This window comes from Mus musculus, chromosome 11 (genome assembly GCF_000001635.26).
Source record: "Mus musculus strain C57BL/6J chromosome 11, GRCm38.p6 C57BL/6J".
In the NCBI taxonomy this organism is placed as follows: Eukaryota; Metazoa; Chordata; class Mammalia; order Rodentia; family Muridae; genus Mus; species Mus musculus.
The window spans coordinates 62,634,569-62,648,135 of NC_000077.6; the positions used below are offsets into that span (position 1 = coordinate 62,634,569).

At 50.2% G+C, this 13,567-nt stretch overlaps 1 protein-coding gene and 1 long non-coding RNA gene across 7 annotated transcripts in view; one reads left to right on the forward strand and one right to left on the reverse strand.

Annotated features, from left to right (window-relative positions):
• The window catches only part of Lrrc75a (leucine rich repeat containing 75A), a 43,640-nt gene that overhangs the window by 29,685 nt on the left and 388 nt on the right, over nt 1-13,567 (reverse strand). Inside the window, exon 1 of one of the 2 annotated variants that reach the window (NM_001357955.1) lies at nt 13,377-13,481. The exons of the other annotated variant lie outside the window; for it this stretch is intronic. The gene's annotated coding sequence lies outside the window, so the exon portion shown is untranslated. Of the gene's footprint in view, nt 1-13,376; nt 13,482-13,567 lie in introns of those variants that run through there. 2 annotated transcript variants of the gene reach the window in all.
• On the forward strand, nt 152-4,218 carry Lrrc75aos1. 5 transcript variants are annotated; one of them, XR_003949699.1, is made up of 4 exons: nt 152-370; nt 1,827-1,904; nt 2,937-3,040; nt 3,135-3,214. It is a non-coding gene; the product is annotated as a leucine rich repeat containing 75A, opposite strand 1 (long non-coding RNA). The 5 variants fall into 5 exon arrangements; XR_003949700.1 differs by having other exon boundaries at nt 176-204; XR_003949697.1 differs by lacking the exon at nt 3,135-3,214 and adding an exon at nt 3,833-4,218 and having other exon boundaries at nt 152-1,904.

Here is a 13,567-nt window from a genome sequence, read left to right on the forward strand (position 1 = left end):
TCATACATATATACCATGTATTTTGAACATATTTAGTCTCCCCTCCCACTTTATCTCCTAATGCTCCATTATACATATCATAAAGAGGCCAGGTGTGATGTCATAGGCCTTTAATTATCCAGCAACCTGGAGGTGGAGGCAGAGGCAGAGATAGGGCGGAGGCAGGCAGATTTCTTTGAGTTTGAGACCAGCCAGGACTATAGAGTAAGACCTCTCAAGCAAAAACAAGCGGCATGGGGAGGTTTATTGCTGGCAGCAAACTAGGAGCAAACTGGGGACCATTCAAAGCAGTGTCTCCCTAGGCAAGTCTATCAGGGGGCTCTCATTGGTGAAACACACCCATTCATCATCACATGGAGACAAGGGACATGTGAGCATGCTCAGTTTAACATTATGCTTTTCATACACTGCATACTCAAAAAGTGTGTGTGGGGGGAGGAGGCTGAAACACAGCTGGGAATGGTGCCGAATATCTCTAATCTTAGCACTTGGGAGGCAGAGGCGAGGTCTGGAGTTCAGGGCCAGCTTTGGTGGCAGAGTGAGTTTGAGTACAGTGTAGGTTACACGAGACCTTGACTCTGAAAAATAGAAAGGAAGAAAGAGAAAGAAGGGCTGGCATAATAGGTCAGGAAGTAAAGATGCTTCCTGGACCCCATGTAAAGGTGAAAGGAGACTATAGACTCCACAATGTTACCCTCTGACTTCCACATACTCTGTGATACACAGACCCTCCCGCCTTCCCCCACACTTTGTGACACACTGTCACAGCTCCCTCCGCCCCCCAACACCATGAATACATAGTATAGACACACACAAATAAAAACAAGACTTTAAAAGAAAAACAGCAGACACGGACACACTTGAGAATTTTATTTTATAATGAACAAAATGTATTCTAAGTTACCTAGGCCTAGGTCAGAATGACTTCACAGTCTTGGCTGGCTCCTTTTAACTTTCCCTGGAGAGTCTTCTAACTTGGAGGCTAGAAGCTCAAATCAAATGATGCAGATTCTTGGTGGGTGGGCCCAGCTTCTTTGGCCTTGAGTGTGGAATGGATGTGCACGGAGTCTGTTTTCATTTCTATTTTAGTGTGTGTTCCTGCTTATGAAAACAACGTCACTGCAAAACAGGATGCTATATTACACTAGCAGCTGCCTCAGCTCTGTCTAGTGTTTATCCTTCTCTTAAAGATTCACCATGTAGCCCAGGCTAGCCTGGATTCTGTCATTATTTTGCCCTATCTCCTTAGTGTACCACCATATCTGGTGGCTAGGGGCCCTTGTTGGATTTGATTCCTAGCACCATTATGTTGGCTCACAACTACCCTCAATTCCAGTTCCAAGGAACTCTTCACCCTCTTCTGACCCACATGGGCACCAGGTACATAGGGGATACACAGACATACATGCAAGCAAAACATTCATACATCTAAAATTAAATAAATAAATAATAATAAAAAAAAACCCCAGCCCAGGCCCCCTTTGGAAACAGATACCTGGCTACTGCCAAGTGTAACTTAATTATAACCCAAGGAGCCACAGTACTGACAAATAACTCCAAGAGGATGCTATCTCTTTAGAAAAACAGAGGGCTGCATGACTGCATTAATTCCCCCCGGGTCACAGCCCCCTCTAGACATAGGTCAGGACAGACAGACGTGAGACCCAGTTCCGGGCTAGTTCCTTAGTCACTCTTTGGAAGGGAGGGGGCCCAGTGGCAGGAAGCACGAGAGAGCAGAGAACACAACAATTCAACAAATCGCTCCCCCCACCTCCTTCTTTCAGACATTCTGGCTCTCTGGCTTTTCTCTTTTCTTTTGGTGCTAGGACAGAAGAGACTTCTGTGTGTAAGGCTCTCCCTGCAGCTGAGTCTCCCTGCCCTCCCGTGCTTTCTGATTCTGACAGGTATAGCCTCCACGGTATCTCCCAACTGATTCCCCCGCGTCCCTTGCTTTCCCAGAGCCTCTTGTATAACTGAAATTTTGTAGAAAACAGAGGATGGGGGGGGGGGTGGAGGGACAAGAATCCCAGAGGTCCCTAGGCTCCTGAATTCCCTGAATTCTTGGCATTTTGCATTTCCTCTTGGGAAATAATAAAATCAGCTGTTTATACCTCAGGCAAACCCATTCAAGTCCATTATCCCTTTCCACGGTGGAGTCTGTCCCATTTAGATGAAAGGTATGTTCCATCACCAAAGAATTCAAGGAACGAGGCAGAGGGATGACTTGGAGGACCCACTGGCTCCTCTGCAAGGGAGCCTTCCCAGGAACAGCCCATTTCTCAGAGTAAGAAACTGAGGTCTGCAGGGTTGACTCAGTGAGGAAGAGGACAGAAGGAACCCAGGGCCCCCAGAAGTTTCTAACTCCGCCTCTCCTGGACACCAGCCCTAGGGAGTTACTTATATTAGACTGAGTTCTCCAGAGAAACAACCAATAGATGCATGTGTGTGTGTAGAGGAGGGAGAGAGAACTTGGTTTATTTTAAGGACTTGGGTCATGTGACTGTGGGGGCTGGCAACTCTGAAATCTGCGGAGCAGGAGGACAGGCTGGAGGCCTACCCAAGACCTGGCATCACTGTCTTGTTTTTGCTGCTACAGGAGGCATGGAGGCAGAATCTGTCTTTCTTGGGGCGGGGGTGTGGGGATCACATCTTTTCTCAACCAACACAGCCCATCCATACTGTAGAAAGATGACGTCCTTTTTAAAACGCTAAGATTCATTAAATTTAAAAATACCTCCAGCCACATCTAGACTAATGGCTGACCAAACACTGGGTGTCATGGTCTAGCCCAAGGGACACACAGAACTAGCACTACACCACAGTGAAGTGAGGGTCTTTATCTCTTTAAATCTCTACATTAGAGGCAAGGCCAAAACCAAGGCCAGATCTCCTGGGTTTGGTTTCCGGCTTCTTACTGTCCTCCTCCTGGGCCCAAGGATGATGAAGATGACTCAAAGGGGATGAGGAACTCGGCTGGAATCCACTTGCTCACTCCCAGCTCCAGAGAGAAGGAAGGATTCCCTAGCACCCTAAGCTGAGGGTGAGGCCATGCCTGAGTGGAGCTCAGCTGTCAATCACGCTCGACAGTGGGAAGGGCGGGGGAGGGCCATGGGGTCCTTCTATGTGCTTCTCAGCAGGAGCCATGGGACCCTCAGCCAGGCAGAATCATCATCATCACCACCACCACCACCACCACCACCACCACCACCACCACCATCAGCAGCAGCAAAGGGAGCAGTGAGCTTTCAAAGCTACAGGGAGGAGACAGCCATGTCCCCTGAGGATGGGAGTGATCTTTGATTTCTGGGTGGCTCCTGAATGTGTCCACAACTTCCATGGACACTGGTGGGGGGTGGGGGGGAGAAGTAGTGTGTGAGGTGGAGGGGAAAGGCGAGAACCACAGGACTGGCAGGAGTCCAGTGCTCACAGTCAGTGTCCTTGACCCTGCCCACAGCACTCCCCACAGCGGGCATCTTCCAGCATAAGCACTGCGGGCAGAACCTGCCCGGTGCTCTCTGTCCCACATCTGCTGTCACGGTCGTCCTGGTCCTTTGGTTTCCTAGATGGGCTTTTGAGTTTTCTACAACAATTTTAGTGCTGCAGGTAGAGTTCAGTGGTAGTATGCAATTGAAACAGGTTCTGAGTTCTGATAGCACACACGCGCGCGCGCACGCACACACACACACACACACACACACACACACACACACACACACACGGAGGTGGGGGGGAGAGAGAGACAGACAGACAGACTGCCACACACAGACAGACACATTCTATGTCTGGAAAATTGTCTGAAATTCCATCCTAATGCCTTCTCTTTCCTTTCCAGGTTCGCCCCTTCCTCCTGTGGTCCCATTCCCAAGAGTCCCATCTCCTGGCTCACAGAGCAACTCTCCTTTGAAAAGTCCTACCCCATCCAAACCATTTCTCCTCTCTTATGCTCACCCTGCTAGCCTGGGCCAATTTCCAAGCAGCAAAAGCCATGTCTTGAGGGGTGGGGATTCCTGGAAAAAGTAACTTGGATGGTTTTGCGTCTGAGTTTCCATATTCCCAAACGCATTCAATGTACTTGATGGTTCCTGGGCTTATCGCTTCCTGGAAACCACTGGTCAAGTGTGCTCCCACCACTGCTTTTACTCTGAAACACACCTCCAGGAGGAGGGGTCAGCTGAAGTCTGCAGCTGGGATAATAAAAGCTCAGTAGATTGGCACAACCTAGAAAAACTAAGCTGGCTGGGATTACTGAGTCTGGAGGAACTGGGATTAAGTACGGAGCACGGAACACACCCAGACTGCCGTTCCTTGGACCAGCTAGAGGGGGGAAATAAACGCAGTTAGCCTGGAAAGCAGGGAGGGGATTCATGGACCTTGGCAGTCTGTGAGAGCTTAGGAGAGATGGACACCATATTTTGGCTTGTGCCCTGGGTGCCCCAGGTGGAGTCCAGACCCACTCAGGGTGTCTCTGAAGCTCCTTATTAATAGGTTGGAGGCTTTAATCCTCCAAGTTCTTGGTCTTGCTTGGCTGCCAGGAGCAGAGGCATAGCTAATCCCTAACAGGGAGGTGATGAGCCGTCCAGTGTCAGTTCACCTCAGCCCTCCCTGTATCTTAGGTTAAGAACCAATGTTCTGCAAGTGTCACCCAGAGATTATGCTCAGGACAGTGGTGATCCCCACCTTTCAATGTCTGCCCTTACGTCCCTCCTGCTCCTGCCACAAGACGGAATGCTTCTGTGACCTAGGAGTTCCTTCACCCTGCCTATAAGGAGAGGACCTAACCTACTTGCCCCAACCCAGGGAACCTGGAAAAACTCTGCATTAGTTATTGGAGCAGACACAGGCTTCCCACACGTCTCCAGCCATTGCTATGAGGACAGCAGCTTAGGAGACCCAGTCCCAGCTCAGTCCCATGTCACAGACTATAACTCTTCCCTGGATCATGTGTACCTCCACTAAACAGCTAAACACATTCCAGAAGGTCTCACCCATGGAGTTCTGGGAACCTCTCCCCAAACACCATTCATTTCCTCTGGTGAGAGGGGAAGGAATTGGTTGGATCCAGGAGCTGGGATCATAGCCAGAATAGGGCAAGGTGGTCAAGGAACCCATCAGAAGTGCCCTGAGCCAGCACTACCTGGTGCCGGGGGGGACTAGAGCTCTTTCATAAATGCTCTGCAGGATAGTTCTGTGTTCACTCATACACTGGTGAGGAGATATGGGGGGAGGGTTACAGGTATGCTGTGACTATCAGGAGAGGTGCTGGGCTGCAGGGGTCCAGGGTGGGAATCTAGACTGTTTAAGTCTAGGTGTTAGGCACCTATCTATAGCACTTAGGGAGGGAATCCTGCTTAGCCCAGGAGACAACCTAAGGCTCAAGGCTAGGCTCCAAGAGGCACAAGCTATTTGGATGAACTTAGAAGGAAGAGTAGGTTAGGGGTCACAGGCCCCACCTTCCCAGGCTGTATGAATGCAGATTTCTTCCCGACAGCAAGCTTGAATGGGGAGAGATTTTCAGGAGAGGCGGTTTCCCTTTGAGGTTCTATCTCTTGCCTGTGTCCCTTGGTGGAAGAAGGGTGTCTGATGAACCTCCATGGCCAGCCTGTGGCTCTGGTGTTGCTCCATGGAGACATCAGTTGTGGAGTAGGGAAAAGTCACAGGTCAGGGGACCCAGGGGGCAGAAAGGTACAGGCCTGAGAAGTGGGTAGCTAGGAGGGCCCAGCAGAGCAGGTGAGACAAAGTCCTATTCAGGAAGTGGCAGGTGGCCTGAGTGTCTGTGACCACTTACAAGCCCCATGGGGAGGAGGGGCGTCTTCAGAGACCAGTGTATCGGTGTTGACCCCTGGGCCACCCTCAATCAGAAGCAAGCCAGGTGCTATACATAGCTGATTGCCCACCAGTCACTGTGGCTATTTCTGCTCCTCTGTCCATTCTAGAATGAGCATCCTGGCTGGGAACAGCAGGCTCCAGTTCCCAGCTACAGCAACCACACTGCTTAGCTGAACACATGCCTGACACGGTGAGCTCTTGGATCCTAGCCACCCTCTGTGAAGCAGGGCACACTTGTTGCTGGAGCCTTTCCCCACAGGTTGCAGGCTTCGTCTCTTGCAGAACAGGTGCTAAACCACTGAACTCATGCATTCATGCATTCAATTGGTCTTTTTCCTTTTTGTCCATCTATAGTTTCTTATATTCCATAATGGCAGGATGCTGCTTTTTTGGGGTATGTTAAAAAAATCTACTAGTTATACTTTAATACGTAATAACTCCACTTTTTTTTTTTTTTAAAGGAGCATGGTGGCACACACAACTATCATCCTAGCACTTGGGAGGCTGAGGCAGGACTGTTAGAAGCTTGAAGCCAGCCTGGGCCACATAGTAAGACCCTGTCTTAAAAACAAAAACAAAAACAAAAACAAAAACAGAAACACACCACAAGCCAACTATTTAAGGAATTTAAAAGGGCCCTGGATCCAGCTCAGTTGGTAGAGTGCTTGTCTAGGATATATGAAGCCCTGGCTTGGATCCCCAGTACCGCATGAACCGGGCATGGTGGCATATGCCAGTAATCCCAGCATTTAGGAGATGGAGACAGGAGGATGAGAAGTCTCAGGTCATCTCTGGCTCTATAGAGTCAGGGCTGGCCTGGGCTACATGAGATACCCTGACTTAAGAAGAGAAAAAAAGATATGAATGAATATGGTTTGTGAGCTAGAAACCTGTACAGAGGAGAGCTCCAGCACTTGCTCTCCCTGCGTGGCATGTGCTTACATCTAGACAACTGAAATGAGAGGGTCTAGACCCCTTACTTATTCTCATGACTTCATAACCCATCTTTCTGTGGGTAGAGTTGGGAGGGGTATAGAGGGAAGCCCACCAAACTCAGACAGACTAACAAGAGACATTTGTTTTATTTGTAAAAGAGGTTCCTGTAATCCAGGCTGGTCTTAAACTCCCCATCCTATCCAGACCTCCCCAGCATTGTTTTAAAAGACATATGCCTCTACACCTTGTCTGAAGAGACATTTTTAAGAGCCTGCTTTTTACCCAGGGGAATCAGAGATACAAAGGAGGGAGAGACTTAGAGACTCAAAGAGAAGCCACGTGAAGCCGAGAGTAGAGGCAGGAGGGTGGGGATGGACTTGGAGGAGACACGTGGTGAGGAGCAGTTCTGCAGGTGTGTATGGTGTTTTAAATCTGCTTTCTGCTACTGCAACAAAAAGTCCCAGGCTGGTAATTTATATGAAACAAAGTTTCAAGTTTATTTGGCTTACAGATCTGGAGGTCAGATATCTAAGGGCACACAGCACAGCATTTGAAAAAGGCATTCTTGCTGTGCAGCAACAGACTAGAGAATCTCAGTGGTGAGACAGGGCAAGTGTCAGCTCACCTGTCCTATCACAGGAACCCCACCTTTACAGCTTATCTTATCCTAATCACTTGCTAAAGGCCACCTCCTCCATATACTATCATCATGAGTTTGGAAGTTAGCTGTGTAACACAGGGTCTTAGTCCATGGGCCTCAGGCTCAAAGCGAGTCAGTTGTCTGCCTCTGCAGGAAAACACCCTTGGGTACTCCCTAGTCTCAGCTGGACTCCACTGTCTATCCTGGTTAAGATAAAATTAGAAACATCAAAATGCCACATCCCTTTGAGCAGCAGCTGTCGGCGGAACTCCGGGTGCAGCAGCCAGGAGTTTGAGCTAATAAAAGTTAATTAAAAAAAAGAAAAAAAAAAGAAAGAGAAAGAGAAAGAAATAAAGAAAGAAAGGAAGAAAGAAAGAAAGAAGAGAAAAGAAAAAGAAGAAGAAAAAGTGAAGCTGGGAAATGCTCCCAGAAAGCCAGCCACGTGGGCACCACTCAGAGCCAGGGTGGGTGGGGTGGGGACAAAAGCAGTGGCTGTCAGAAGGGGTCCCGCCCCTGTTCAGCATGCCAAGGTCCTCATCTTGAACACCCCACTCCTTGAGTAATGGCGAGGTCCACTGAAGTGGATGACTGGGCCCTTCCTGCTCCAGTACTTTGTGCGAGGAGGAGACAGAGCAGGAAGGAATCTGGATAGCTCGTGTCTCCTCCCTTCACCGAAGCCCTAACCTCCTGGCTGGGGTTTTCAGCACAGGCTGATGTTACAAGGACCCTTAGAAAGGCATCCCCAGAGAAGCTTTTCACTACAGTGCACAGGAGGCACTCAGAACCACAGTGATGTTGAACCTGCTGGGGCCTGGATCTTGGACCTAGTCTTTGGCACTTTATTCTAGCAGCCCGAAGGAACTAATACAACTAGCAACCCCCCCCCCCCAAACAAACAAACAACAAACACACAGCCAGGAAAATCTATAGCAAGGACCAAGAAGCACACACACACACACACACACACACACACACACACACACACGCAGAGGTGGTGGTGGTGGTGGTGGGAGGGCAGTAAGATTGCACTTCCCTGCACATCAGAGGTGGATGCCAGGACATGACTAAAACTCAGAAGAGACACTGGATTTAAAAACAGCTTTTGGCAATCTCTAAAATTTGTTCCAAAAAGAGGAAGCCTCCCCCCGCCCCAGCCCCATCAGACCGTGAAGTCAGAGACTAGATTACTCTAGGCCCCGTGGTTAGTTTGGCCACTACAGAGGTCGCTGTGTCCCTGGCCAGTGTCCCTGGCATCTGTGGAAAGGAACAAAGCAGGTCCCGACATCAGAAGCCTCTGCACCTGTATCACTGGCAATGCTTGCACACAGCTCAGACAGACTGCCAGAGCTCAAAACCTATGGCTCCTTTGTGGAGGGAACACACGTAATCCCGCAGGAGCTGACTAGGAATGGGGAGGCCCAACTCTCCCATCAGGCTTTGCTCTCCTCCTGCCACCTCAGCAGAGGCCCCAGACTACACCTGCCCAGTAGGATCCTGTGGAGCCAAGGCTGGGCACCATGCCACTCCTCTCTCCAAGAACACCTCAGTCTGGCAGGGTGCCAGGCACAATCAACCTTGTGGCCATCAGGGATTTCCTGAAAACTGGCATGCCCAGAAACCTAGAAGCAAATGCACAGGCGCTCACAGCCAGACTGGCAGCCTGATAAATCAGACGTAGGGCTGAAGCAGGGCATCCAAACGCTTCCAGAGTTGACATGTTGACAGTCTACACACGTACTACCACAGCACAAAGACTTAAGAAGGACTATCACAAACCTGCAGGTTTTCAATACTGGACCATGCACACTGGTAATGGTGGGTCTCTACGCCCAGGAAGCACATGACCTTGTGTGACAGACCAAAGGTCATGTGGAGGAACTAGGAGTGACTAAAATACCTTGCACCATGGCAGGACGGATGTGGGTGCTAACTAGATGTTAGAGCATGGGCTGGTGTGCTCAGGAAGGTGGCCCGCTGAAAGGAAAGAACATGTGTGAAAACAAGATGCATTCCAGGTGGAGGAAGAATTAAGAGATGACACTGGGAACCTGTCTGATCAGTGTGTGGGAACCTTCCCATTGACTCACCCATAGAGATTCTCTTGGGAGGGTTATGGGAGGGAAAAGATGACCTTCACATGTCACTGTGAGCATCTGTTTTGGGGCAGCAGATCTGTCCGTCAACGGGGCGTCTCCAGATGCTTGGACACTATCCAGCTCCTCTTGGGTCAGTGATACGTCGAGCACCCTAGTGCCCACTAGTGCCCACGTGTTTAGTTCTTGTGTTTGTGGGTGTGGTTTCTGCTTTTGAGCCTAGGAAGACAGCTCTACCATTCTAGAGAGTACCTAGAGCCACAAAGCCAGGCCACACTGAGATGAGGGCAGTCAGGCAGCCAGAAGAACTGCTCTTCCTATCAGAGATACAGCACACCAGTAGTAAACCAGCTTAACTAGACTCTCTGCAGGAAGTAGATGCTAGGGTTTGGATGAGTGTCCTTCAAAGGCCATGAATCTCTAACATGTGGTGCTCTTGGGTAGTGGAAATCTTAAGAGGTCTCGGGTCCCTGCCTGGCTCCTTCCTCTCTGCTTCCCAGACACTATGAGGTATGCAACTTCCACAACCACACACTCCCTGCCCCAATGTTCTGCCCCACCACAGGCCCAAATGACCACTACCTGAAACCTCGGAAGCTGTGAGCCCAAACAGAGCCTTGCTCACAAGTTGGTTTCCTCACATGTTCTGTCATGGGAATGGCTGACTAACATGGCAGGGGTATTGGTGAACTCAGAGATGGGTCACCTTGGCGGGGAGCAAGCCTGTTTCTCATTCTGCTATTCCATGAAGCAGGACAACACAGTCTGAAGTTCCAGGGACTGAAGAAAGACCTCTGGAGTGAGGCAGTGGCGATGCATCTCCCACACAGCCCCCCTATTTTGTTAGACCATCCCTTCCCCAGGACTCCTAAAACAGCAAGTCTGAGCCCTCAAACCCAAGATGCATGGGGAAGTGGAAGGCCTAGGGGAGGGTATGACAGGGAAAGAACCAGGGGATGAGTTCTTTTATGCTTATGAGCATCTGTACCAGACTGCTTCCGAACCAGGAACTCCTTGGTTTAGGCCTGAAGAGAAAGGCCACATGTTCTTGTCCCTAACCCAGCTACACCCAAAGTAGGCCAGATCCTCCTGGTTGCCATGAGAACACATCTTGATTGACAGTGCCAACAAAATTTCACACACACTTGATAGCATTTGTTCTGCTCAATACCCAGGATGCCGCTTCAAGAAAGGAGGAAACACAATTCAGAGAGGTTACCACTGGGCCCAAGGTCACAGCAGACTGAGGACCAAAGGCAAGCCACCCAGGCTCGGTTCTTGGTGCCAGGCCTTTCTCAGTTTACATTGTTCCTAAAGGGAAGAGGATGGCTCTGTGATCCCTCAAGGCAACTGCCTGGCATCCTGCCTGCACCCTCTGAACTGTGTGTGAGGCCTTTCCACAAGTGATAAGCGGGAGAAGTCTCCAAGCAAAAGGACACTCCCTGAATCTTACAAGTGGCAACAGCAGCCATGATACATTGGCTTAGCACGGACTGCCGCACATGGTTCTGAACCATTTCTATATGCAAAACACAAAGCAAGAGAAACGGAGGCAGGAGAGAAGAGCATTGACTCTACACTTGGGCTCTATAGGTAGCACTCACAAGCTCTGGGGAGATCAGGTGCCTTTGCCTGAGGAGAAGATGAGGCTCCTTTAGAGACTCAGAAAGATCAAGGCCTCAATCCCTTCAGGACCATAGGAGTTATGGATTGATGCTTTCTCTAACCCTGGACACGCTCTGAACACATAGAAATCCAGTGTCAACAGCTGGGGAGTAGCTCAGTTGAAAGAATGTTTGCCTGGCATGCACAAGGCCCCAGAGCTTGATCTCCAGGACCAAATAAGCTGGGTGTGGTGGCCCATGCTTGTAATTCCAACACTTTGGGATGTGGAGGCTGGGGGGAGGGGGGGGGATCAGAAGTTCAAGGTCATCATTGGCTTCACAGTGAGTTAGAGGCCAGTCTGGGACACAGAAGACCTTGCTTCAAAAGAACCCAAATCCAAACACTTAGTGCCAAATGTTATCAAATACAGGAGAAAGTACTATGCGAGTGGGGGTGGCCAAACTGCCCGGGTTCCTGCCAGGAGGAAACTAAGATGGAAATAGTATCTTGGGGGAGAGCCACTCAGACTGCAGCACAAATCTGGCTAGACATTCCGCTGCTTGGTTTCAGGGTCCTAGAAAACACCCTTTTCATTTGTCACAGACACTGGGACATCCCTGAGCCCCACTGCCACACGCCTAAGGTCAATGACCGTTTCCTGGAAGGGCTCTCTGATCCCCACATTACAGGCAACGCAGGGCAGCTCTCCAGGTCCACAGCCCTCATCATCAGGCACAGGGCCAGGGAGCCCCAGAAAAGGGGGAAGTCTGATTAACCCTGCCTCTTCCCTTTAGCCCTCCGGGGCCTGTGGTTGGAGAGGTGCCAGAGAGAGAGCCAAAGACACACAAGCGGAAGACCCTAAAGGGAGAGGGCCAGGTCCCACAATGCGATGTGTAATTTTACTGGATACCCCTAACATCAGCCTCCTCCCTGAGACCCTCGGCTCCCTCCAGTGGGCTCCTAACTGGTGCTTGCCAATGTTGCCTTAATTTTCTCCCCTACCCCTCAATAAGGGCTTGTCAGTTTCTTCCTTGCTTTGGTGTTCTTCAGGGCTGGGGAAGCTGCATGTGATTGGTACAACCCTCTTACTGCCTATTGCACAGACAGCTAATGACGGTCTGGAAAATCCATTTTTGCATGTGAAAGTGACAGAATTACCATGGAGGCCATACAAGGTTGGCTTTTGATTTTCAAAAGACAGAGAAATACACACCACTAAAGTTACATGGTGTAAAATGCTATCTTTCTTTGATGATTCAACCCAGAGAAGGTATCTGAGGGTACAGCAGCCTCTAGAGAATCACTGTGGCTGTTGTCAGGAAAACTAGAGGCAAAGGTGGAAGGCTTACACCTCCCCAAGTCCTCAAGTCTCTACTTCTCTTTCTTTTGCAGTGCACACACCTTAGGAACAAACTCCAGAGAAACATTATAGGGTGTGAGGGAAGCCATGGTTCAGAATCCAGGGAGATGTGGATCCAATTAGATCCTGGAAGCTCCTCCCAGGAAGTTGTCCCTACAGCTTCTTCTATCAGTAATGGGAAAACCTCACAAAGGTCAGCTGAGGTTTCCCCTCCCCCATTTTCAGCACACTGTTTATCTACAGGGGTCCTCCAAGAATATAAGGTCTGCACAAAAATATAACGTCTGTGCGAGTCCGTGACACAAAGCCAGACCAAACCGATCTGATCACTGTTCCACCGAGCACCTATGCACCCTCCTGCCTCTGCCACTCAGCAAGACCCTATAGTACAGGCTACCACTTTCCCCGGAAGAAAATGAGAAAGGAAAACAAAAAAACGAGAGGTGGGTGAGGCACCAGCCCTTCAATAGAGGGGACTATTGAAGGGGACTATTGGTCAGATGTGTAGTATGCCCCTTAGTCAGTGAATCAGGACCAGGCTGAGAGAGTACAGTACAGTTCCTGCTGGCCAAGAAACCAAGCCTAGCTTCATTCTGACCAAGACTTCTGCCGGGGTCTCACTGCAAGGACCAGCCAAAGTTAGGGGAGATGAAACCACAAGACACAATATTGGTTGCAAACGATCTAGGGGCTGAAATCTTACTGGTCCTAGGGACATACCTCAGAAGCTGGCTTAAACAGATAACTGCGCATTCCCTGGGGACCCTTGCAAGAGGGTGATAGGTTGTGAGCAGAGAGGAAGAAAACTCTGGCCCAGACCAGGCATTCCTCTCTGTATCCTCTCTCATCAACTATCCCTGGGGACTTGTGGAGGAGAGGAGCAGGGACAATGGTCCAACAGGTCCCCTTTACCTACCTGGACAGGTCAGCCTTCCTCACCCTAGCCTGAGGCCCCAAATTCAGCAGGAAACACAGAGGCACCTGCTGACACACCGCTCCATCCCCGCGAAACGGGGACCCTGGGCGGTGCCTCCCGGCGCTCTCCTGTCACCCCCCTCGTAGGGGCGGGGCGCTCCGGGAGCCGCCGCGCCCCCCATGCCCCCTCCC